Consider the following 25811-nt stretch of genomic DNA (forward strand, 5'->3'; position numbering starts at 1 on the left):
ACAAGGCGTGGCAGGACTTGAGTGGCATTAAATAGCGATCTTCCCAAAATACCTGTTAAGAAAGTGTTAGGAATGTGAATTAAAAAGACTCCTCTGAAATGCTTTCATTTAACCTCAGCCCATTATTTTTATTAAATATTGCAAGCAACGGTTCTGTTTAACGATACTTGGAATCTCAATATTTACTCATACACACAAATGATGGTGCTGGCTTTTATCTGAGCTGAATTTTCTTACATGATTACAATAGTTAAGGAGACATTCACCACATCACTTTATATCAGCATTTTCTCAATTCCTTAGTTTTTAAGAGATACTTTATATTTTATGCTATCCCAAGTATTTGTGAAATTTTATTTGATGTTTTATGTAAGTGTTTTAAAATCTAATAAGCCATTTAGAGCTATCTGAACCATTATGTCCTTGGTTCTTAGGTGACCTAGTGGGAATTTACTTGTTTGAGGGTGTCTCTATTTTATGTAATTTAAGTGAAGGTCATGGTTTAGTAGAATTCTCCATTTAATGAAATGGCGTTTGTTTATTTAATGTTTTTAATAGACCATTTAGAGTGTTTTGAGATCTGTAATCAACAGTCATGGGGGAACTGATGTGCTAGTTTGAACCCAAATAGCAGCAGCCCAGAGACACAGGTAGGGCTTTCATTACAGCTCTTTGATTAAGGCAAGGAGGAAACCCAGTCCAATTTGAAGGCTGTCCTCCAGGGGGAAGCCACACCTCACTCAGCAGATCGTCAGCGTTTCTGTTGTCCTCAGACTTCCTGCTTTCGACTGGTCAGCTATGGCTCACCTCTATGAAAGAGTCCTACTTTATTCATTCAACTGATTAGCAAATTAAGCTTATCTAGAAACACTTCCGTGTCACACTCAGAAAAGTCACAGATCTGAGAGCCTTCAGTGGACCATCATGTTTTCTTACTGTTGCACATGCTACACAACTTCCTTTACGTAAAACATAACCATGTTCCACAGTGGACAATTTTCAGTCTGGTTTCATTTTTTTGTTGTTGTTGTTGTTTTGTTATTGTTTTGGTTTGTTTGTTTTGCTTTCCTTTTTGCCACAAGGTTTTTCTGTGTAGCTTTAGAGCCTGTCCTGGAACTAGCTCTTGTAGACAAGGCTGGCCTCGAACTCAGAGATCCACCTGCCTCTGGGATTAAGGGTGTGCATCATCACTGCCTGGAGGCTGCCTTCATTTTTATACCCAGAATTGGTTCATTCCTCATTGCTATGTTACATACTGATCCACTTGCCCCTCCATCCCTCCCACCCACCCTGTGTCTTAGTATCTTAGTACATTCTTGAGACCTGCTTTCTTGAATTCTTACTTCAATTTTTTTCCTAGACAGTTCAGAACCTCCTCTAAACATTAAAGATTCCAGATTGATACAATTTTCCTTGGGTGTTCTCCAAGAGGATACAAAATAAACACTGCTAATCACAGTCAGGAGGCAGGTACTCTGCCTTCCGTGATACTTCTGGAAGACAACAGTCTCACTCCTCAGTTCCTCTTGCTGTTCTGCTTCCTTCCCATGTGGATGAGCCCACCATCTTCCCACAACTATGAAGGGCAGATCTGACAGTCCCCTCAGGCTTCCCATTCTTCCTCTCTTCACTTTTATTGTCCAAATTGTACTGACTGAACCTCTGTCGACCTCAGATCTGTTCCTACTCCAGTCCCATCACTACCATGCTCTAAGAGGGCATTTTCACGCTTGCCATTGAATCCGTCACACTGTATCCAGAATGACAGCACAGTGGCCAATCAGAGAACAGTAGGAGGGTTTCCGACTCTTCCTTGTATGAACTTTCATTTATGTGTACTCATGAAGCAAATCCATTTTAATATATTTCTTGAATCTCCATTATGTTCTATGCTATGTACTGAAATCTGAGGACTAAAGAAGTCAAAAACACAGGGCATAATCATTTTATGACTTAGTGACTGACTCGGTGAGATAGTAGAACCTGCAGCCAGTTCTAACACTGTGTGATGAGTTCTGTAACAGTGGTCCTGTCAGGTGCTATGACATCACAGGATACCTCCCAGACTACTACCCTGTCACCAAAGAAGACAGTCTTCAAAAACAAATTCCAAAGAGAAAAAAAGAAACAAATCAAAAGTATATATGGTCATAGTTATATGCAAAGAGATGAACTAAGTCACATGTTCATGAATGTCTGCTTCATTAAAAAATTACAATGATCCTTGAAAGTAATGCTAATTTTAATACCATTTTCAGATTTCTGTGAAGTGACCACAGCTCACAAAGGACATCCAGCTCTATAAAGTCAGGTAAGCAGAACCCACTATGACTCAGTAGGTGTTTGCTTCAGGGGGACTATCACACCTAGAGCATTGCAGAGTGTCTGTGCTACAGTCTGGAAGGGCCCCATCTACTCCCTTCCTCTGCAGAAGCAGGGCCTATTATCCACCATCTATGAAAGGACACCATAGAGTATACACCGAGCACATGACTATTCAGATAGCCAACTTAGGTCAAGTGTTCTCATCTTCCTTCCCGAGGATATTCACAGCCTTAAGTGCTGATTATCCGTGGTTATGCAGTCACTCTTTAATGACACCAGGTAGACCATCGCGATTCCAGATTAACTACCTCCACTCGTATGATTTCTTTCCCATCCTGCTGCCACCTGTTTGGTACCAAACCTGCCTGCTCAACTGTGGAAATTGACAGCTGGTTCTTCAGTGGGGAGTGATGGGAACAGAAGTCAGGTGAAAATGGCTCATTAGCAATGAAATGGAAAAATCTGCAGACTTCCCTAAGGACATCTTGGGTGATGTGTCTGTCTCCTAAAATTACCCAACGGAAAGTTAATTATAAAAATAAAATAGCAATTTTCAATAGTTTTAGAGATTCGTATGATGTGATAATATCATATTTAATACAGAGATTTATGTTTTCCTCAGGTGACAGTTTTATTTTGATATTAGTTTTAACATAAAGGCTGAAGATAAATGCTCTGATAACTTGCTTGGCTTTCAGAGGGTGATGCAAGAAGAAGTAACCTAGACTGGCAAGTCATCTTGTAGGACTCTTGTCACACAGAGACTGCATGAAGTCCCACAGTCCCTTTAACTCCAGTCTTCAGCAACACCTCAAGAGAACAGGCACTAAAGCCCATGACAACTTGATCATGCTTATAGGCATCTTTATGTCCCATTTTCTTCTGGTATATCAACAGTTATTAATAGGATACTTATCTGAAATATTTTTTAGTTCTGTGGGCTTTTAAACTGTTTAAGCCTCTTTTGTACTAGTATGCTTGAATATCAACAGATGCAAAGCTTTAGACTTGGGCTTTATTATTATTACTTTATAGATTTATTTCTATTATTTAATGGGGGATACACACATCAGGATGTATGTGTGTGACATCAGAGGACAGCTGGCAGTAGTCAGTTCTCTCTTTCTACCATGTGGGATCAGGGGATCAGGGTCTTCAGAATTGTTGACTTGTACCATTACACATTCACCACTTTGCCAGCAATTGAAATAAAAATATGGTGCTTTTATAAACAATACGCAGAGGGAAAATGTCATGGGATCCAAAATTAGGTTTGGACAAGGTCTTCACATCTGCTACAAAGTAGTGGCGGTTAAACCATTCACAGATAAAAATTCTTATAGTAAGCCGAATGCCATGGAATATTTCCTAACTATCAAATTACAAAGATAAACTACACTTAGTAAATGTCATTATTAGGTTGGTGTTTAGTGGTGCATGTCGGAAATCCCGGAAATCTGGAGGATTGCCATAAGTTTGAGTCCAGCCTGGTCTACATAGAGAATTCCAGGCCAGCAAGGACTACTGGGTGAGGGGCTGACTCAGGGATCAACCAACCAAACAACTAACCAACCAACCAACAAACAAACAAACAAAAATCGCATTTCTGACATGCAAATCATAGCAATCCTAACAGCATGTGAAAGAAGTTTCATATGTGCAAAAACAAACAAAGAAGAGCAGTGCACAGCGGCTCATGTAGAGCAGTGCACAGCGGCTCATGTAGAGCAGTGCACAGTGGCTCATGTAGAGCAGTGCACAGTGGCTCATGTAGAGCGAATGGCTTTCTCCTCTTCAAACAGTGGCTATTGCAGCAAGTTCTTATGTTAGAAACACGGATACAAGAATAAACCCAAACCACACCGGCAGAGTTCTAAAAATAAACCTTTCTACATGCTCTTTGGCCCTTGTTACCTTGAATCCTTTCTCACACATTTGTACTTTCTTCTGAACTTGTTCATTGGCTGGTGACCCAGGGTGTTGCCATTAGTGACAGTCACACTGGTAGATCTGTCACTATTAGTTATGAATTCTATTCAACTTCAAGATAAGTGGAATTTTCTCCTATAATCCTTCTTGGCATCCCCAGTGGGGAAGGTCAGAGGGCCACGCACAGTGGATACCCAAGCCAAGAATGAACATATTGTTGAAATATTTTATTCACAATATCATGAACTTCTAGACCATCCCTGTTACTACTGTGTGTCACCCTTTACCACATGTAACTTCTGTCTGGGAAAAAAAAAAAAAAACAAAACAAAACCCTTTTTCTCCATAAATCCAATGTCACAGAACAAAGCTGCCTTACAGTCCAGCAAATCCCTTTACGAGAGAGGAAGCAGGTTGCAATGAGGTTTTCTCAGACTTTGTTCTCTGCAGAGTGCAAATCTGTGTGGGCACCAGGGCTGGCAAAGGTGTTTCCTGCCTTCCCCCCATAGGCACCACAGCTGTGAGCACTTCGGTGTCCAGGCAGAAATGGCAGGCGGGAACTGGTAATTAGCTAACACTCACGGAAAGCGGGCCAGCGGCCTGGCAGCAAGCCAGGGCAGAGAGTCATTTGCTTCTAGGCTTCTGGGAGCTGGGTTGCTGCTGTCATCATCCTCTCCAATTGCTCCTAACTGGGCTGGGGGATTTGCCTCACATCATAGTATAAATTGGTACTTCTTGACTCTGTTAAAAAACAGGAACTTTGAAAAGTGGAGACTAATTGGACTGCTTTGGCTGATATGATTTAGATTTCTGTAATTCATAAAGATGTACATGTGGGAGGAAATCATTTGAATTAAAATTAATTTTCTAATCTCCTCCTGCAGAATTATCTTTCCTCGGGAACTGGAATATATTTGAAAATTTCCAAATGCAGATGTACATAAGTATGCATTTTTTAACTCTATATGTTACATTTAAAAACTTCAACATATATCAAAAATATCATATTTAAGAAATTCTTCCAATCTAAGAAATGCAAGAACAGTTCAGAAAAATGTGAAGAGGACTTCATTATCTCTCTTTTTTCCAGGCCCCTGGTATGAATTTGGCCCTGGCCATACACTCCTGGGTTAAAAGGAGTGTGGTTGATGCCTTTCTTGAGGATGGGGCAACAGAGGTTTGAATATTGGCAAGCTACCTGGCAGCATCAGTGGTTTCGTGATCTGCGGGAGTCATCAGCTTTTATCTCAGTGGTAGTTTACTAATCAGTTTGTCAACATCTCGAGAAGGCGGTCAGTGGTCTTGAAGCAAAACTTCTACAATTTTTTTTTTTTTTTTTTAGAATATCGGCCACCATCAGGAACTAACCCTAACACTGCTAAAATATGCTTTAATATGCAGTTAAAATAATAGATACCAGGGGTTTACTTTACAGATTCATTATTCAGATTCACACAAACACAGACCCACAGACAAATGGACACACACAGATACACACACACACACACACACACACACACCTTTCTCTAAGATGCCCAAGATAATATACTTTTTACAATGTGCATTGTATTAGCAAAATATTTTACTAACATTACAAGAAGTCTTATAACGAAAAGAAATGAGGTGGTTATAATGGTAAGAATCAGTCAGGAAACTAGAAAAGGAGCATAGGAAGGGGGAAGGAGAAGTACTGGGGAATCTGAGAATATCTAGGCCATGTAAGTGCCAAGAGACTATGGGACAGAGAGGGTGCAAGTGTGTGTGTGTGTGTGTGTGTGTGTGTGTGTGTGTGAGGGACTGGTGGTGGAAGAAGGAACCAAGGAAGAGACATCATTAAAACAACCAAAGGAGGAAATGCCACAAGAAAGCTGCTCCATTATGTAACAATTAGGAAGAATGAAAGGAAGATGATAGTTACATTTAAATATATTCACTGTATGTTTTCTCTTTGAGTGCATTGTTATAAAATATTTACTGTTTTCTTGAAATCACTTTAAATAAAGCTAAATCATATGATATATATACATACATATAGACGTAATTATATAATATGTATAATTACACATCTAAAATTATAAATTCCATATTGTAGATACTCTCTCTATATGTATGTATGTATGTACTTTCCTGTGCCCTCTTCATATACTCAGATCTATGTCAGAAACAAAACCACACAAAGCAAAACACGAAAGCTTCATTTTGCCTCACTTTGACCTTTGAATTGTCTGCTGATTTGTCCAACAGTTATTATTTCTGGGCTTCTGACTCAGAATTAGGACCCAATTCTAGCCTTCTTTTCTGCCTCCAATTCTGGGTTCAACGTGGCAGTTTTCTCAAACAAGAAGGTAGCAGTGGCTCCCAATACCCTACTCCTTTCCTTCCCTCTCCAACTAGAATTGCACTGGAATGCAACCTCTTCGTAACCTCCCATCTACAAGTCCACAGTGCCAAACTTTGAACATGAGCATTTGAGGACCTCTTTTTCCTGAAAAGAAAGTGGTTTCCATGCTAACCCTTCTTTGCCCATTTGAGTGTTTTGTCAAAGTTCTGAAGCTAGAATAAATTAGTGAGTTGATCTTAAAATTACGATTCAAGTGAAAAGTTAACAAAAATATCTTGATAGCAAGGGGCATGAAGACATATGTGGAATTATCAGGCATTCACCCGAGTGGTGGTAACTATGCACAGATTTACTCGTAATCTGTTCCTGCTACTGACTCAGACCTTGACTTCACCTACGATTGCTGAAGATTATTTCATTCAAATTTTACTTCTGACTCTTAATTTATTTGCTTTGAAGCATACCAGTTGTGGGGGGCGGGGACAAAAAACGCTGGAGTCTTTTTTCATTTCTCAGTAGCCAGGGAGTTTATGTCTGAAAGCTGAGTACTCTCACCTCGGGCCCCTCTGGGCTCTATTCTGATTCCTTCTTAGCCCATTGCACGAAGACCATCTTTTGTACGGCCTCCTAGAAGAGTGACCACTTTTATTACAGTCTCACTTCCACCTTTTTAACAGAAGACATCATACCTCCATGGTTCTGACTTTCATTTTGTTGTTCTGTAAACCCGATAAAATAATTGCTCTGAATTCCATTTCCACTATTTACCATTGAGTTTGTGAGTGGACCAGTCTGTAATATTCATCGAAAATTCATTTATTCTTGTTTAATATGCTAAGGATCTCATAGTATGTGCCTTACAGCAATCCAAAGCAGGATAGACACAATGAAAGGGCATGGCATCTGTGCCTGGTATAAAATTTACTAAGGCAGACAGAGAATGCTTATGTACAGCTACATGACCGGATTTGATTTGTTGTTTGTTTTGAGGCAGGGTCTCTCTATTATGTAGCTCTGGTTGTCATAGAACCTGGCTATCCTAGAACCTCTTCTAGAACATGCTGGCCTCACATTCACAGAGTTCATCTATCTCTAATCCAGAGTTCTGGGATTAAAGCCCTGTATCACCAAGCAAGACAGAAAGTAACTTCTGAATGACATAGATGTCTGTATCCCATGTAGGGAAGATATTATTTCCTGTGGCTCATAATGAAGTGATCCACTACTATGCCTATGAGAAGTTCACAAAGAACACAGTGCTGAGGTCTCTAACGGGAATTAACCTCAAACGATGAGTCTGGTGAGATGGCTCAACAGGCTTTCACATGGTGAAAGGAGAGAACCAAATCCTACCGGTTGTCCTCTGACATATGGTGATTCATAGCCTCACAGCATATAAAAGTCAATAAATAAATGCATAAATAAACAAACTCGCCTTTGCAAAAGAGGATATCTAAGTTATTACACATACAAAATACACAATTAAGCAGTTGCATGATTTTTCAAAATAAGGCAGGATGTCTTTAATCTTTGTGCTTTGCAGTGAACTTTTCCTTTTAGAATGTCACTCCATTCAATTTTTGAGAAAGTATTATGTTACCATTATATAACATCCAAGTGCAACTCTGATTTTTATTTGTAAGAATAATATAAGGCATGTCTTTGAAATTCACTGAGATTTATTTACTAGATTTCATATAACATATTTCACTTGTGAAGATTAGTCAATCAAAGCATGATTTGGCAGACACTTGACATTTTACTCCTGGTTAAAATATAATATTATTCAACAGTCATGTGCTGTGCTTTCTGTAGACATACTTTAGGCATTGTGAAGACCAACACAGAATTTGGCAAATTACATTTATATATTGCTAATAAGCCTAGTAAATATGTTCAGGCACATATAAGATAAAAAAAAAACAATATTTCTCAATCATTCTTTGCAGTTTTTAGAACTATCAGAGAGTGGTAGGTATTGGATATATATATATATATATATATATATATATATATATATACTATAAATTGAGATTATTTCATGGATGTATAGATACAACCTCCAAATTATGTTCAAAATAGCTTAAACTTGAGAAATTTGATTATTAATTCTATGTCTAATGAATTTACTACTGTATTTACTAAATGTACCTTGATAAAAATATTGCTGCTCATTAATAATTAACAGAGAATCATAAGGCAACATAATTATCTAAACCAATTTGACAATGCATACTACAATAACTATAATTTCTCGATTGCTCAGATATCACCTCCCGTGATAGCGCAATGCATTATAAACCAATGAGCTTCTGATGAAAGCTATGCCATTACAGACAGAATCTACTGTGTCCCTGACCCAGGTTCTAGTTAGTAGACAAGCCAGCTCTTCTCAAATGGAGGTCCCATTTTCCTGTGCTCTCCCTGTTCTCAGGCCTGTGTGGAGAAGCAGTTGCTCCGCTTATCTTATTGCTGAAATTGAGTCCATGGTCTCATGGACACTCTGAAAGCAAACTTTCTCTGAGTTTCACTTTTATCCCTGGATGTTCTTGAGAAGGAGCCTTGCAATGCATCCAGGTTCCTTTTGCCTCTTCTTCTCCAGTGCTGGGATCATGGGCCTCTACCTCTTGGTCTTTAGAAGATTATGTTAAATATAATTACAGCACAAAGGAAAACATCTAATTTTTCTGATATCACAATACTATTATGCGAAACTCATAAGATATTTTATAAAGCTCTATATTTACTAAATACTAAAAAACAAACCCTAAGACCAACAATAAGTTATATTTATTCTTCTTGGAAAAACCCAAATGATAGTGTTTTACATTTAAAAAAACAAGTGCCCAATGGCAGTCTTAGACCTGAAAATGGCCAAAAATGTTTATGTTAGGAGTTCTTTAGTCACCTCGAGAAAAAAAAAAAACAAAACAACAAAACAAAAACTAATGTAACTGAGGATATTCTTTTAAACATGAAGGCATATAGAAGCAACCATTTATTCACAAAATCTTATAATTCTATTTTTACTCAACCTATGAGCAGGGAGTTCAGGTGAGAACCACTCCATGGTCTATTTGAAAAGCCTTACAGAGTTGGTCTGGGATGGAGGCGCACTCCCTCCTCAGTATCTAGATGATGCTAAGTTGTTTCTCTCTATTAACCATTTTATGGTAACAGCGCATCCCTGGAATAAGGATGTGATAATAATATTATAGGAAAACTAAATACAATTAGAGACTGGAGCTTCCTTTATATGGATATAAAATTACAATGTTTAGCAGGCTCACTCTTCAGATACATGATATATCATGACCCAATGAGAACAATGTTAATTGTATTTGCTACTTAAGCCTAATCGACTTGTTATATAATTAGAACACAAGAGGAAAACAGGTCTATCTTTATCTTAATATATGCAGAGAAATGACTGACATAGTTCCACAGAGACTGATCATATAAATTGTGATATATTTATACAAAACAGAAGTAGAGACTATGGAAATATCCAACTGAATTCATAAATCTCAAAATTCTTCAAAATGTTTAAGGAAAAATTGTCTCATATAATACATCATATTTTACTATTCTGTTTTTATCAGTTCAAATCCAGACATAATTATCTGCATTATATTGGACAGCTGTTGGCTATCTTGTTATACCTGCCTTTAAAGTTATGAAAATATTAGATATTTTAGTTGATATGGTAACTACAGTATATGTATTTTTAAAACTCATCTTAATGTACAGTTATTTAGAATATAACTGTATATAATATACCTCAATATAAATAATTTATATATGTCAGATATATTATGAACACTTTTCAGTGTAACAATTGACATGAATTATAATTAATTCTATGACTAGGCATTTAGAATGTCTCATTGGATATCTATTCTTATCAACTTTTAAAAGATTTTGAATAGTATTCTCTACAGCTGGACCTACACACAAATCTTCGTCTTCTCTCTCCTCAATATCAAAATCACCCATCTGAGGTTAGACATGGCAACCAGGGTGTAGTTCTGAAGAGGGATACTCCCCCATGATCTGGTTTTGGTCTCTGTTGACTGTCCCTACCCAGAGCTGACAACAAGAGAGGAGAAGGAAAGGGGCGTCACTTTGAGAAGGGCTGGCTTGTCCCTTATAATCAGAACCTGGAACATGGAAATAACAGATTCTACCCATGATGTGGCAGCTCTCATTGGAAGCTGATTTATCATTCATGACATTTTCTTGGGGGTTGATATCTGAACAATTGAGAAATTATAATTATTATGGCACACATTGCCAAATTAGTTTAGGTAATTACTATGTTGCCTTATGATTCTTCTGCTAATTATTAATCAGCAGCAGTGTCTTTCTCTAGATACATTTAGTAAATACACATATGTATGCAGGCATACATCTAAAGTATAATTAACATTAATCAACTTGCTCAGATTTGAACTATTTTGAACACGATTAGAAAGTTATATCTATATAACCATGAAATAATCACTTCAACTAATACTCTATGAAAATTTCACCCTCCTATACACAAAGGATAAGGAAGCAGAGAGGGAAATCAGAGAAGTATCACCTTTCACAATAGCCACAAATAGCATAAGATATCTGGGAGTATCGCTAACCAAGGAAGTGAAGGATTTATTTGACAAGAACTATAAGTCTTTGAAGAAAGAAATTGAAGAGGATACCAGAAAATGGAAGGATCTCCCCTGCTCGTGGATTGGGAGGATCAACATAGTAAAAATGGCAATTCTACCAAAAGCAATCTATAGATTCAATGCAATCCCAATCAAGGTCCCATTAAAATTCTTCACAGAGATTGAGAGGACAATAATCAACTTTATATGGAAAAACAAGAAACCCAGGATAGCCAAAAAAATCTTATACAATAAAGGTTCTTCTGGAGGCATTACCATCAATGACTTCAAACTCTATTACAAAGCTACAGTATTGAAAACGGCTTGGTATTGGCATAAAAACAGAGAAGTTGACCAATGGAATCGTATAGAAGACCCGGATCTTAAACCACAAACCTATGAACACCTGATTTTTGATAAAGGAGCCAAAAGTACACAATGGAAGAAAGAGGGCATCTTCAACAAATGGTGCTGGCATAACTGGATGTCAACCTGTAGAAGAATGAAAGTAGATCCATATCTATCACCATGCACAAAACTCAAGTCCAAATGGATTAAAGACCTCAATATTAATTTGAACACATTGAGCTTGATAGAGGAGAAAGTGGGAAGTACTCTACAACAAATGGGCACAGGGAAACCGTTTCCTATGCATAACCCCAGCTGCACAGACTTTAAGGGCAACATTGAATAAATGGGACCTCCTGAAGTTGAGCAGCTTCTGTAAAGCAAAGGACATTGTCACTAAGACACAAAGGCAGCCTACTGACTGGGAAAAGATCTTCACCAACCCTGCAACTGACAAAGGTCTGATCTCTAAAATATATAAGGAACTCAAGAGACTAGACGGTAAAATGCCAATTAACCCAATTAAAAAATGGGGCGCTGAACTGAACAGAGAATTCTCAACAGAAGAAGTTCGAATGGCCAAAAGACACTTAAGGTCATGCTCAACCTCCCTAGCTATCAGGGAAATGCAAATCAAAACAACTTTGAGATATCATCTTACACCTGTCAGATTGGCTAAAATCCAAAACACCAATAATAACCTTTGCTGGAGAGGTTGTGGGGTAAGGGGCACACTCATCCATTGCTAGTGGGAATGCAAACTTGTGCAACCACTTTGGAAAGCAGTGTGGCGGTTTCTCAGGAAATTCGGGATCAACCTACCCCAGGACCCAGCAATTCCACTATTGGGAATCTACCCAAGAGATGCCCAATCATACAACAAAAGCATATGCTCATCTATGTTCATAGCAGCATTATTTGTAATAGCCAGATCCTGGAGACAGCCTAGATGCCCTTCAGTGGAAGAATGGATGAAGAAACTGTGGAATATATACATGCTAGAATACTACTCAGCGGTAAAAAACAATGACATCTTGAATTTTGCAGGCAAATGGATGGAAATAGAAAACACTATTCTGAGTGAGGTAACCCAGAACCATAAAGATGAACATGGGATGTACTCACTCATATTCGGTTTCTAGCCATAATTAAAGGACATCGAGCCTATAAATTTGGGATCCTTGAGAAGATAATAAGAAGGTGAACTCCCACAAAAGATATAGTAATCCTCCTGGACATTGGAAGTAGACACGATCGCCAGGCAAAATTGGGAACTTGAGGGTTGGGCAAGACTGGGCCAAGGGAAGATGGGGAGAGAAAAGTGTGAAGGGGAGAGCGGGGGAGCTCGGAGGAATGGGGTGCTTGGGATATAGGAAGGGTGGATATGAGAGCAGGGAAGCATATATCTTAATTAAGGAGCTACCTGAGGGTTGTCAAGAGACTTGACCCTAGAGGGGTTCCCAGGTTTCCAGGGAGACGCCCCCAGTTAGTTCCTTGGGCAGCTGAGGAGAGGGAGCCTGAAAAGGCCAGTTCCTATAGCCATACTGATGAATTTCTTGCATATCACCATAGAACCTCCACCTGACGATAGATGAAGAAAATGACAGAGCCCCACCTTGGAGCACCGGACTGAGCTCCCAAGGTCCTGATGAGGAGCAGAAGGAGAGAGAACATGAGAAAGAAAGTCAGGACCGTGAGGGAACCTCCAGCTGGCGACAGATGGGGAAGGTGACTGAGCCCCACATTGGAGCACTGGACTGAGCTCCCAAAGGTCCCGATGAGGAGCAGAAGGAGCGAGAACATGAGGGAGAAAGTCAGGAACGAGAGGGGTGCGTTCACTCATGGAAACGGTGGGACAGAACTAATGGGAGATCACCAACTCCAGTTGGAATGGGACTGATGGATCATGCGACCAAACCCGTCTCTCTGAGTGTGGCCAACAGCGGGGGCTGACAGAAGCAAAGGACAATGGCTCTGGGCTCTGATTGTTCTTCATGGACGGGCTCTGTGGGAGCCTTCTCAGCTTGGTCGATCACCTTCCTGGACCTGGGGGGAGTTGGGAGGACCTTGGTCTTAGCATAGAGTAGGGAACCCTGATGGCTCCTTGGCCTTGAGAGGGAGGAAGGGGAGGTATGGGTGGAGGGGAGGGGAGGGAAGGGGGAGAAGGAGGGGAGGGAAGGGGGAGAAGGAGGGGAGGGAAGGGGGAGAAGGAGGGGAGGGAGGGGGGAGGAGGAGGGAAGGAGATGGAAATTTTTAAATATAAAAAAAATAAACCATGAGAAAAAAAATAGAAAAAAAAATTTGAAATACAAAAAAAAAAAAAAAAAAAAAAAAAAAAAAAAAAAAAAAAACCCGATTTGATCTTTGTTTTTTAGGATGTTTTCTGGGACTTGGTGTAAGTAGACAGCATTGACACAGGAAGCAATGGTATTGAAATAAAGAAACTGGCATACCAACTGTGATTGACAGGCATGCCAGGGTTAACAAAGCATGGCTAGTCCTGTCTGCTGTGTTCCAGATCGTTACATATTAGAGCCTTGGCCAGTTTCAGGACTGCAAAAGCACACAGGAGAGCTACAGATGTTCTTATGGCAGCATGGGCAGGATATAGAGACCCCTGGAGGAATTGGAGTCTGCAGTCTGGAGAACCACGACTGGCTGTCCAATTCTTTACTAGAACCTAGAAAAGCCATGTAGAATGGAGTAAGGACCGTGATGGAAGATTATGAACTATACTTGAAGAGTAAGCCAAAATCTATGTGGTGGTCCACTTGACAAACCTCTGGAGGGATTGATGTGAACCAGGAAAAAACACAACATTTTAGTTGCGACACAGAATCTGAAATCTCAATGCATTGTATTTATGATTTATAATATTCAGCCCCACCTCTATGCATTTAAAGAAATAAGAGAATGTGACTGACAAAAAGTGATAATAGTTAATACAAAGACACCTATGTGAATGTGTCTTACTCTAAAAGACTTTCATTTTATTCCCCACTAACATTAAAAAAAGAAAAATCTAGATAGCTGATGGATGATATATATATATCAGCTAAATATATACATATTTAGTAAAAATTTCCACCTCCTCCTCTTTTCCTCCCAATCCCCCCACCCCCACTCTCCCCTTCCCTTTCCAGTCCTAAGAGCAGTCAGGGTTCCCTGCCCTGTGGGAAGTCCAAGGTCCTCCCCTCTCCATCCAGGTCTAGGAAGATGAGCATCCAAACAGACTAGGCTCCCACAAGGCCAGTCCATGCAGTAGAATCAAAGCTCAGCACCATTGTCCTTGGCTTCTCAATCAGCCCTCATTGTTAGCCACATTCAGAGAGTCTAGTTTGATCATATGCTCCATGACGGATTTTTTTAACAATTAATTGTTATGCCTTCAAAAGCATATCTGTACTTTAGAATGGGAAAATTTAATACCTGGCTAGATTAACAAATCATTGGTGTGTTTAAAATCAAACCCAATGTAGCCAAAGATATTTGTGAAATTAAGGACAGCTCAATACCAAATATGCAAAGTGGGGCTGGAAATGAAGATTGCACGTGGGAGGAACGTAGGGCAATGAGCTCATGCAGTGTGGCTATGTCCTCTCAGGAGAAACACAAAGTGCAGAAGGGCATACTCAGAGCAAAATCAATATTCAAACAGATGATGAATGGATGTTTTCTCTGTTGTTACTTCCATTCACTCTGCAGGAGATAATTGCGTTCTTGACTTCCTTTACTTGAGGACTTTTTTGTTTTCTATTTCTATAAGATCACGGTTGATTATCATTAATTGTAGTACAATTTGGCTCAGACTTCAATTACCAAAGAAATAAAAAATAAAAAGAAATAAGGTCTACCCAAGGTCTTACAAGATTTTGGAACTTAAAATTTTACTTTATCAGACTAAAACTGAGCACAATGCAGTTTGTAAGAAGTTCTCAAGACATCCCTACTAAAGAGAGTTTATTTATATTTTTGCACCTTTTTCTTTTATTTGGAGATTATAACAACAACATTCTTACCAGTGGACAACACTGGTGTGCTATCTACAATGAGAAAATAAAATGTTGAGTTGTTTCTCTGCTTCATCTACTTTAATGTGAGCTGTTCAACAACCCTTTAGTTGCATGTTGCTATGAGCCATTCTGAAATTGTAGAAGAATAAAGGAAATATGCAGTTCTGATGGAGTTAGATATTTGGATTTATGGTTGGTTCTAAACGGAAACAGAAGACAACGCCTGCAGAGGAAGAGTGCCTTCGTTGTTCTCCTTTATCTTGACAGCAAATTAGGTTTTCATTTGAATGTTGCTTTCTTTCAGAAGACTTTGATGCATTTTAAGTTGATGCAGCCGTGCATGTTATTAAAGCTAGGAATCATAAATTATTCCTTAAATCACTGAGTCTTGGGAAAACAGAAAGCCAGTGAATGACATTCCACTTGAATATTGATTCGGTTTCTGTGAAGCCTACACTGGTTCTGGCCTGTTTGGCTCCAGCAGGTCTAAATGCTTTCTAATTTGTTTGAAAATTGCGTGAAAATATCCCCATGGCCCTCTTGTAAAATATGACAGGCTGACATTTTCTTTAATTACAAGACCCAATCTGTTTAATAGCATAAAATTGGCCTCCAATTTGACAGGCCTCCCCTTTAAAATCAATGGTTAGACTCTAGGGCACCAGCTTGGTCATCAAGATCAATATCAGAAAAAATATAGCTTGTCAAGACCTCTCAGCCTTTTATTGATTCAAATGTGGAGCTGCTCGGAGACTGAATAACAGTGCTGGTGCTCAGATCCAACAAGCAGAAGCTTCTTGCCGGAGTTTCAGTTTGGAAAGATAAACCAATGCTAGATAATACAACTATACTGAATTATACAAGACGTGATAGTAGGAAAACTGTGAGGTTCAGGGAAAATATATACATACATATGGTACACATTTGAATATGTATTATTATTTGAAAATTTAATGCATTGTATGTAATGTATCTTAAACATATCTACTTCCTACTTTTACCCCCAACTCCATGGGACCCCCAACATATCCTCCCTTACCAACATCGTTCTTTGATATCTTATGTTTTAAAATTAATCAATATGCAAACAACACATCAAAAATGTTAATTTGGGGCTATTGAAGAGAAAGACCAAACCAAACTACTGAAATGTCTCTGAAAAGTTTCCTCCCTGATATTCAATAAGGAAATTCACTGCAAAAAGAAGGAACAAGTTACTAGGAAAATATTTTTTTTCTAGTTTAGTGCTGAAGGAGCACACTGTTCCTGGGGATTAAATGGGGACAGGTCTTGATTTTCCTACTCAGCTGTTTGAAGAATTAGGCTGCTATCTCGTGGCCCCTGTCTAACTCAAAGGTAAGAAGCACCCATCTGTTGGTCAACAGCACTTGATGATCCACTTCATCAGGCTTAAGGAAAGAACTGTGGTGGCCCCACCTTCACTCTTGCATGAATACCAACAAGGAAGAACACAGGTTAAACCAAAGAGAATGGAAAAATGAAATAGATCCACAAAGTATGTCTATCTGCACAGTAGGTACAAATCAAAAACAAGGACTTACTACTCTTTTAAAAACAAAAACATTGGGTATTTACCACCACTGAAAACAGCACAGAGTCATCAGGACTGAGATATTTATTTTTCCTCAATTAATTTTATGTTTTGAAAAGTGAATTTTATATTTTGAATAGAACATACCTCAACAATCCATGTTTTGTGATAACTTAAAAACATTTTGGAGTAATTTAGGAGTTTGTGACTGCAGTTAGCAGGCCACCAAGTGTCTAGCTGTTGGCTGGGCTGCAGTGTTAGGCACTCTTTTTCCTCACCTCATTTACATACGCAAGTATTTGACAATTCCTCTGTCTGTATGTGCATTATTTGATCTGTGGCTGTACTCATTTTAAGAATGCACAACAAGACAGAATGTACAGTTCTATAAAGAATAGAAATGAATCTAGTATTTGACAACTTAATTCTCCTCCTCAATGTGCAGAGAAACTTAATATCTTACATTCAGCTACTTAAATACCATTTTCCCACTGAGATTCTAGCTGTATGCAGTTTTTTCTATCTTAGAGACCAAAGGGAAGGCTTTTCTCTTTGTTATTGTGATTGTTATTGTTTTTGCAGGTAACTCAAAGATTATAAGCCATTGAGGAAAGCAGAAATTACAAGCTTTCTCTTGTCTACTGAGGAAGGTTAACTACTTTGCTGTGGAGTCTTTAAATTGTTAATTTACAAGGAAGTGGTTTTTCTCCTCCTAATCTTGCAGAGAGCTGAAATTCAAGTCATTTTTAACATAACATATCAATGAAACAGACTTGGAATTCTCTTCTTATTTTCATAAATTTGAGGCACCAATAACCCAGAAACTTTACTAATTCTCAAATCCTTTCTCTTCATTCAATTAAAATTTTACAGACCACCAACTTTCCTTTCTAGTTTTACCATGACATATGTTGCTGAACAGTCTTCTGTTCAGAGAAACAATAGGCCTAGAGAATATTTCCCCTAATCCTTTCAATGTTACAGACTGATTTATTTGTATATTTGCTTCACACATAATTCAGTGGAGGACATAGCCTGGAGGAAGCACTGTATTGCTTACTGTGATTTATTTTGCTTCCAAGGGAGGGTAATAGTGTCTACCAGAGATATGTGTTCCACTCTATTGCAGTTATGTTGGATCACCTGAATCAGATCTCCCAAGGAATTCATTAACATGTATACTTAGGTAGTCACTGGGTAGGCATACAAAAGTCAAACAACTCAAGAACTTTAGATCAGATCTTTGGGTGGAACTAAAACAACTACTGATTAATCCATTTTTCTCTTGCTCTTTCTCACTAGGCCAACTTTTCTTCTTGGTCAAGTAGAATACGATCACAGCAGGAGTCCAAAGTGACCTGCAGTTCTTTGTCTGTATAAAGGCTTTTATACCATTTAACAGACAGTGTTCACACTATGATCCCCAAAGATACAACCAAAACACCCTCAACAGTTTTAAAATACAAAAGGATCAAAATCCTTAAAATCTAAACTACGTGAAGCTGAATTTGTGAATAGGTAAAATGCCACAAATTATGGAAAAAGAAATTTTAAAATTAATTAGAAGATGTAATCTTGGATTTTTTTATGGTAGTTACAATTGATAAACACAAAACTAGAATGCAGCACTATCTAGACTATTTTACACAATAGAAGAGTAGTAACATATATTTTTGTAAGCGTATATAGTCTGTTGTGTTTGTGACACTTTCTTGAGTATAATACAAACAAGTTAACTCATTCATATTATAGGTTAAAAATAAATTTATATAAATGCATGTTACTGTGTTCACACTTAGAAATATGGTTATGTGAAACACTGTGGTAGACAAACTGTGTTTGAGGCTTTAATCTAAATCCTGTCCAGGTCTCTGTCATGTATATATATATATATGCATATATATATATACATATATACATATATATATATATATGACAAGGAATATATATATTCCCCAAAGAACTCAGATATCCAGAGATGTCTTTCATCATGGAGACACACAAATATGATATCTCTCCATATGTTGAGAAAGTCCTTTTTGTAAGTGGCACAGATCATCAAAGTTTGGGCAATTTATATTCGGGGACAAATTTGTAAATAAAGGCAAGAACAATAATTACTTTCTGAAGCCTGTCTGCAGTTCCTACCTCCAATGAAGCTAGATTAATGTATAGAAGACAATCCTTTGAAAAGAAAATGCTAAAATCCATGCCAGGAAATGGCTCAGCATGTGAGTGAGGTTGCTTGCCATGTAATCCTTGAAACCTGATTGTCATCCTAGAACCCAAGTTGAAGTAGGGGAGAATTGATTCCACTAAGTTGTCCTCTGATCTTCACATGTGCCAATGGTATTCCTGAACACATACATCATACATGTACACACACACACACACACACACACACATACACACACACATAAGATTGAGAGAGCACCATATTTATATAGATATTGATAATATTAATAATAATAGTTAGTGATAAAAAGTTTTAAAGACCAAAATCTACAAGTGGAACTGTTCCTAAGATTAAAAAACAAACAAACAAAAATGAGAAATAAAAGTGAATAAACAAATAAATAAAAGAATCCAACTTATAAAATACAGGCAGTTAGTTAAATAGCCCTTAAAAGTTAGCTGACTGTGTTGGTCAAGTGCTCCATGGAGCCTTGTATTATGACACACAGTGGTTTAGTTTACTTCTTTTAAGCATGGGTCCTCTCACAGAAAACAAACAAGCAACAAAACTCAATTTCATTTTGTCCACTGGAATAGAAACACAAAATATATATGAGGGTCCCTATTAATTTGAACTCTGAGCAGGATCTCTCTGCTGAAGGGCAGATGGAAATACAAACAGCAGGCACCTGCGTACAGGAACAAATCTGCATGAAAGATCAGGGGACAGAGCCCTAGTCCTGTCACCTGTCTGTCCATCTTCCCTGCACACAAGTCAGCAACCGTGTAGACACCATCAGGCAAATGCGACTTTACTTCATTTAAAGGTCTTGTAACCTCCTCAGCCTGGACAGAATCAGAGAAGACAAACGGATCATTTTAAAACTGTCATTTTCATCATGACTTTGTGTCTATCAGATCACATCCTTAGATTTCAATTGTCTACATCCTCATACTGCTTTTTTGTTTTTTGTGGAGATTAAAATTTGGGAGAATAAATTTATATAAATAAAAAATAAAATTTTTATATAAATAAAAAATAAATTTTGTGAGAGCTTGGCATCAGGTGTTTGACATTCAGGGTTTTTATTTTTCATACTGTAATTATGAAGAAATTCAGACATTGAAGATTTTGTTCTCTCAGGGTTTGAACGTCGGAAGTTATATCATCTGCAGTTGCATCTTTTGGGAATATGACCATCATTGCTACGAAGGAGACAGTTATCTTTTTGAAGTAGCTTAGTGATACTCTCTAGTCAATATACTGGATGGCAGGAAATCTCATTGAGAGTCTCAGTACCAAAATAGTAACTATAAAAGAGAGGGTGGAGCAGGAAGCCACTCAGTGGGTGGAACAGCAGGACAGTCAGTGGGCAGAGAGATTTCTGCTAAGCCTGGCAACCTGAATTAAATCCCAAACCAATGTGAGGGGGGGATATTCGATCACACTGTGAACCCCGAGTTAGCATTTGCATTAATTAAATAAAATTAACCTTGGGTCAGGAGGCTGAGTTAGCAACTATTTGACAGAAAGTAATCAGAGCATCAGAGGGCAGGGAGAGATAGAGAGACAAAGGTAGTAGTAGGGTGGGCTTTGGCTTCACACAGCTTTTTGAGGCTTGACAGAGTGGAGGCTTGACAGAAGTGGAGTCTTCTGGTGGCCAACAAGGAGAAAGGGTCAGCTAGTCTCTACTCAGCCTCTCTGAGCTCACAGGTTTTCACCGAAGCCTTTTAATCTTTTAATGTTTAGAACAATAGAGATTTAGGTAAAGCTTCCTATAGCAACAGTGATAGGGCTGGTGCTTGTAGGAGGAGAATTCTCACCAGACTGCAGCCTGCATGGCCAGGCACTGCTGGGTAAACAAGACTGAAACAACTGTTGACAGAGATAGCGCGGGAATAAGGAGTGGAATAAGTGCCAAAGTTAAACCAAGAGAAATGACGGAATGGGGGTTATCCTCTGAACTCGGAGAACAACCACGGTGAGTGCATGCACTCTAGTGTATGTGTGCACGCGCGCACACACACACACACACACACACACACACACACACACACACACATAAAGTTTAGGAAAACCTTCTTCCATGGCTTGATACCTTCAATAAAGCATATTGTCAAACTATTTTCCAAACTCAAATCCTGAGTTTAAATTTTCATTGAGTCCACTATAGTCAGACTCAGAAAAATAACCAGAAAATATTAATTATCCTCAAAGTTTTTTTCCATAGAACTTGAAATTCTTTTTAATTTATTTAAAGAAAGACTCTGCATTTTTCAATAATATATGTATATATTAAAATTACACACACGCGCACACACACACACACACACACACACACACACATATATATATATATATATATATAAAATTTTCAGCAGATTCATTTCTTCCGACATGTGCAGAGGCCATGCTATTGATGGAAAAGGTTACAGAGAGAGAGAGAGAGAGAGAGAGAGAGAGAGAGAGAGAGAGAGAGAGAGAGTATCAGAGAAGGGAGAGAGAGGGCAGGGAGGGGGGAGGGAGGGAGGGGGAGGGAGGGAGGGAGGGAGGGAGGAGAGAGAGAGAGAGAGAGAGAGAGAGAGAGAGGGAGGGAGGAGGGAGGTGTGGGAACATGCACTGGGGCCTTCTCTTCTGGAGGGCTCAGAATACTGAGATGAAGGCAGAGTGACAGGATCGTGCATGAAGGCAGTTAGAGCACTCCAAGCAGCCTATAAAACAAATTTCCCTTGCTGAGTTGAGTCTCTGTTTTTTTTTTTTTTTTTTTGATGCTCAGAACAACAGTTATCTTATATGCAATAATATTCAGCATATTAAAAGGATGAAGAAATGAGGTTTGTGGGGAGACAGCATTCACATTCAAGGAAATCCTGAGGGCCAACCTGAAGCCTTCCCTTAGCTGAGAGACTAAACAGAGCCAGCACAGGCATGCACAGTGGAGTGCTTATTAGAAACTACACTGTTATTAAAGGGTCGATGCTCAGACCATGTGAAGGAAGGTGGAGAGGTGTTGGTGCCCCCAACAGTAGCCTGGTTGTGTGGCTCCTATTTTCACACCCTCTATATCACTTCTGCAAATTCGGATGCCATCAGCAGGCAGCATGTTCCTCAACCCTAGTGAAGAGCGCTGTGGAGCGCTTTGGAGCACTGAAGAGCACTTCACAAGCTCTGTGAGTACTCACTTGTAAACCCAGAATTTTAAACTGAAGGCGGGGAGGAGCCAGCTGGTGAATTTTTGCTATTTTGCTGAACTTTGAGGATGGTGTGGGTTAACTTATCCATGTCTTTCTTTGGCTTTAACACTTGAGTCATGTCCTATCTTTGGTAGGTCACAAGCTGGGTATAATTATGTTGTTCGTTAATCATTTGCTCTAATTTGCATTAAATTGCTTTGAAGATAAAAGTATCTCAAATTTGTAATACTAATTAATAATTGTACAATGATTTGCTTCAAGTCATGTGTTTAGTTTCTAAGTTTAGTATATTATATTGCAACATTCTGTATTCAGAGTGCTTTCTGAAATGAATATACAGTCTAATGATTAGGAACTAAGACACCAACCTATTTCAACAAAGATACCTTTGTTAAATGCATTCTTAGCATTTAAGTATTAAATCCCCACTGAAATCAGAAAGGAAGAATCTGAAAAACACTTTAAAGGGGCTCGATCAGGGCCAGTCATGGCAAACACAGCTCCAAGCATAGCAAACATTGCAGACAGGTTTTTCTCTTTTATCCCTTCTCTTCTGCCTTGCTAAAAACCCATTATATTCCTAAAACTAGTCCCTGTAATATCCAGCATCCATCTTTGGAATCCCCCTCCTTCTGGGAGTTGTCTTGGTCCAGACTCCAACTCCGGGAAAGCCTGCCAAGGAGTGACCCCTCCCCAGGGAAGGTCAAAAAATGCCCACCAAATGGTGGACCACACCCACAGGCTATTCAGGCTGCTGCCTAAAAGACAAGCACATAGTCTCCGGGTTTTGTGTGGTCTCCCCTGCTGTCTGTTTCTTGCCATGCTTTCCCCGCCACCCAGGAGTGCTGCACTAAACATGGGCATCTTTTATTAGGTCTAATTTGGTCTGATTGGAATTATTTTCATTGGTGGAGAGGCTCGTCTTAAGAAATATTCCTAACATTATGGAGGTTTTCCACCAAGGGGATCTGTTTTTCCCTCAGGCCCTGTACTGCATGCTGGAAAAACGCCCTTCTTGCACACTTCTACCAGGCTAAGATTGGCTTTGACTCAGTGAGTTCCCCTTTTGGAGTATGTAACTGGAAGGGTCTCTGGGGGGGCCCATTTGGGCATCTTTATTTCTGTCAATTTTCAGGCTTTCAGATGAAGTCATGGCCGTACTGGAAGCCTGACCCATGCAGCTAATTGGGCTTAGCTGAGAATTGAAATGTGTGTCATTCATTTCTCATGTAGCCCCACTTTGACTCAAGAGCACTGTTCAATGCACACATTGCAACATGTTTGAGTCCCAATAGGCATGGGCTTCGAATGGGTTCTTGCAATTCCAAGCCATTGGGTGGCCTTTTACAAAAATTCTTTTAAATTGGGACTAACATCTAACGTAAACTAAACAAGGCTCAAAAATTCCATAGTTTCTACATACTTGCTTCCAAACCCGCTTCCCCACTCCCTTCCCTGCTTCTCCATCCCTGCCCACCTCCCTGCTTCCCAGCTCCCCTTGCCCGCTCCTCGTTCCTGTTTCTCTAGCTGTTTGTCTCATTCTCTAAAATGGATCTGTTTCACCTATTCCAGTTCTCTTACAGATACTTACAGGTTCCTGGAGAAATTCTGCTCCTGTACCCCAAATAAGGTCTGGTAAAAAACTAACAGTCTACAGAGCCTATTTTAACCCCAGCCAGTTTCAAGCATATTTTGCAGGTCACTCCTGCTGTCTGGGCCAAGACCAACTTACAAAGTGCTCTCCAGACAACACCAACACCTGCACAGGCTCCTGGGACTTCACCATTGGTAGCAACACTCCTGAATGAAGGACACCTACCAACTAAAATCTGGTTGTATCTGCTATTGTGTCCCAATTATACACCCGAGCCTCACCTGTACAACCAGGGCACTTCTCTGTCCCATTCTTTTTGGCAGTTGATGACTTTCCATAATTAGCTCCATTTATAGGGCCAATAATAACAATATTTTTTCTCCTAGCCTCCTGCCTTCTCATCTTCCTCAAAAAGCAGCTGCCTGAGGATTCCAGGATGACAGTAAACTGGATGCTGTTCCAGCCACATGGCTGAGCATGAGCCCACCAGCTTCTAGCTCTCCTCTCCCCCATGTCACCCAAAGTACACAGGAAGTAGCCAGACTCAAGCCAATGCCCCTTTATCCAAAGAGAGCCTAAAATTTTGGTCATAAGCATCACCTCAGCTCCCTGTCACCCTTTACACAAAGAGTCTAGAATGTAATACCTGGTATCCACCTTTGGAAGACCCCTCGTTCTGGGAGTTGCCTTGGTCTAGACTCCACCTCTGGGAAAACCCACCAAGCAGTGACTCCTCCCCAGGGAGGGTCAAAAAATTCTACCAAGTAGTGGATTACTCTCACAGGATATTTAGGCTGCGGCCCAAAAGGGAACACACGTGGTCTCCGGGTTTTGTGTGGTGTCCCCTGCTGTCTGTTTCTTGCCACACTTTCCTGGCTACCCAGGAGGGCTGCATTACATGTGGGCATCTTTGCTCTCTTTTGGTCTGATTGGAACTATTTGCATTGGCAGAGAGGCTCATTTTAAGAAATATTCCTAACAGTCTCTAAGGTCCATTCCCTTATTTGCTTTCCCTTATTTGGCCACTTCCTCCTGCTGAGGCTGACTCCCCAAGGTCTAGCTATCAAAATATTGAAGTCTAACAATCAAAAGTCTGCCTTTGGCCTTAATTAACATTCCCAATCAAAATTAAACAACTCATCTTAATGCAGGGTTTCCCTTTTACCTTTATAAACTGCTGTTTGCCCATGGGCCACATCTATCTCCTCTCTATCCAGAGACATTCCTTTGTCCCTCCAGGAAAAATGTCTCTTCCTCCTCTCCTTTGACTCTTTTCCCTTATCTCCCTGGCTCCCTTCTCCTTCTCTCTTCTATTTTCTGTTTTTGTCCTTTACCCTGCCTTCTGCCCCACTGGAGTAAATAAATTTCTGTTGTGCTAAGAACTTGGTGTTGGGTATCTTCAGCTTACTCTGAAGTCCCTACACACATGGCAAAAATATATATCTAAATAGTATTGAATGCAGAGAAGCATTATGTTTCATGTCAATGAAAAAATTAACTTATCACTATTAACAATGACTTATTATACAACTTTATGTTTTATATTTTAGGAGTTATTTAGGAGCAGATGAAATTTTCTGACAACTTTTTTTCCTCTCTCTATATATTATTTATACATAAGGCTTCAGATATATTTTATGTATTTTAACATAAACATAGAAGCATATGAATGCTATACAGCTTATTCTCA

At 39.2% G+C, this 25811-nt stretch overlaps 1 pseudogene; it reads right to left on the bottom strand.

The window, feature by feature from the left end:
* Positions 1–1633: 1633 nt before the first annotated feature.
* Positions 1634–25811, bottom strand: part of LOC121677125 — a 66854-nt pseudogene continuing 42676 nt past the window's right edge.

Source organism: Arvicola amphibius, chromosome 3, assembly GCF_903992535.2.
Source record: "Arvicola amphibius chromosome 3, mArvAmp1.2, whole genome shotgun sequence".
In the NCBI taxonomy this organism is placed as follows: domain Eukaryota; kingdom Metazoa; phylum Chordata; class Mammalia; order Rodentia; family Cricetidae; genus Arvicola; species Arvicola amphibius.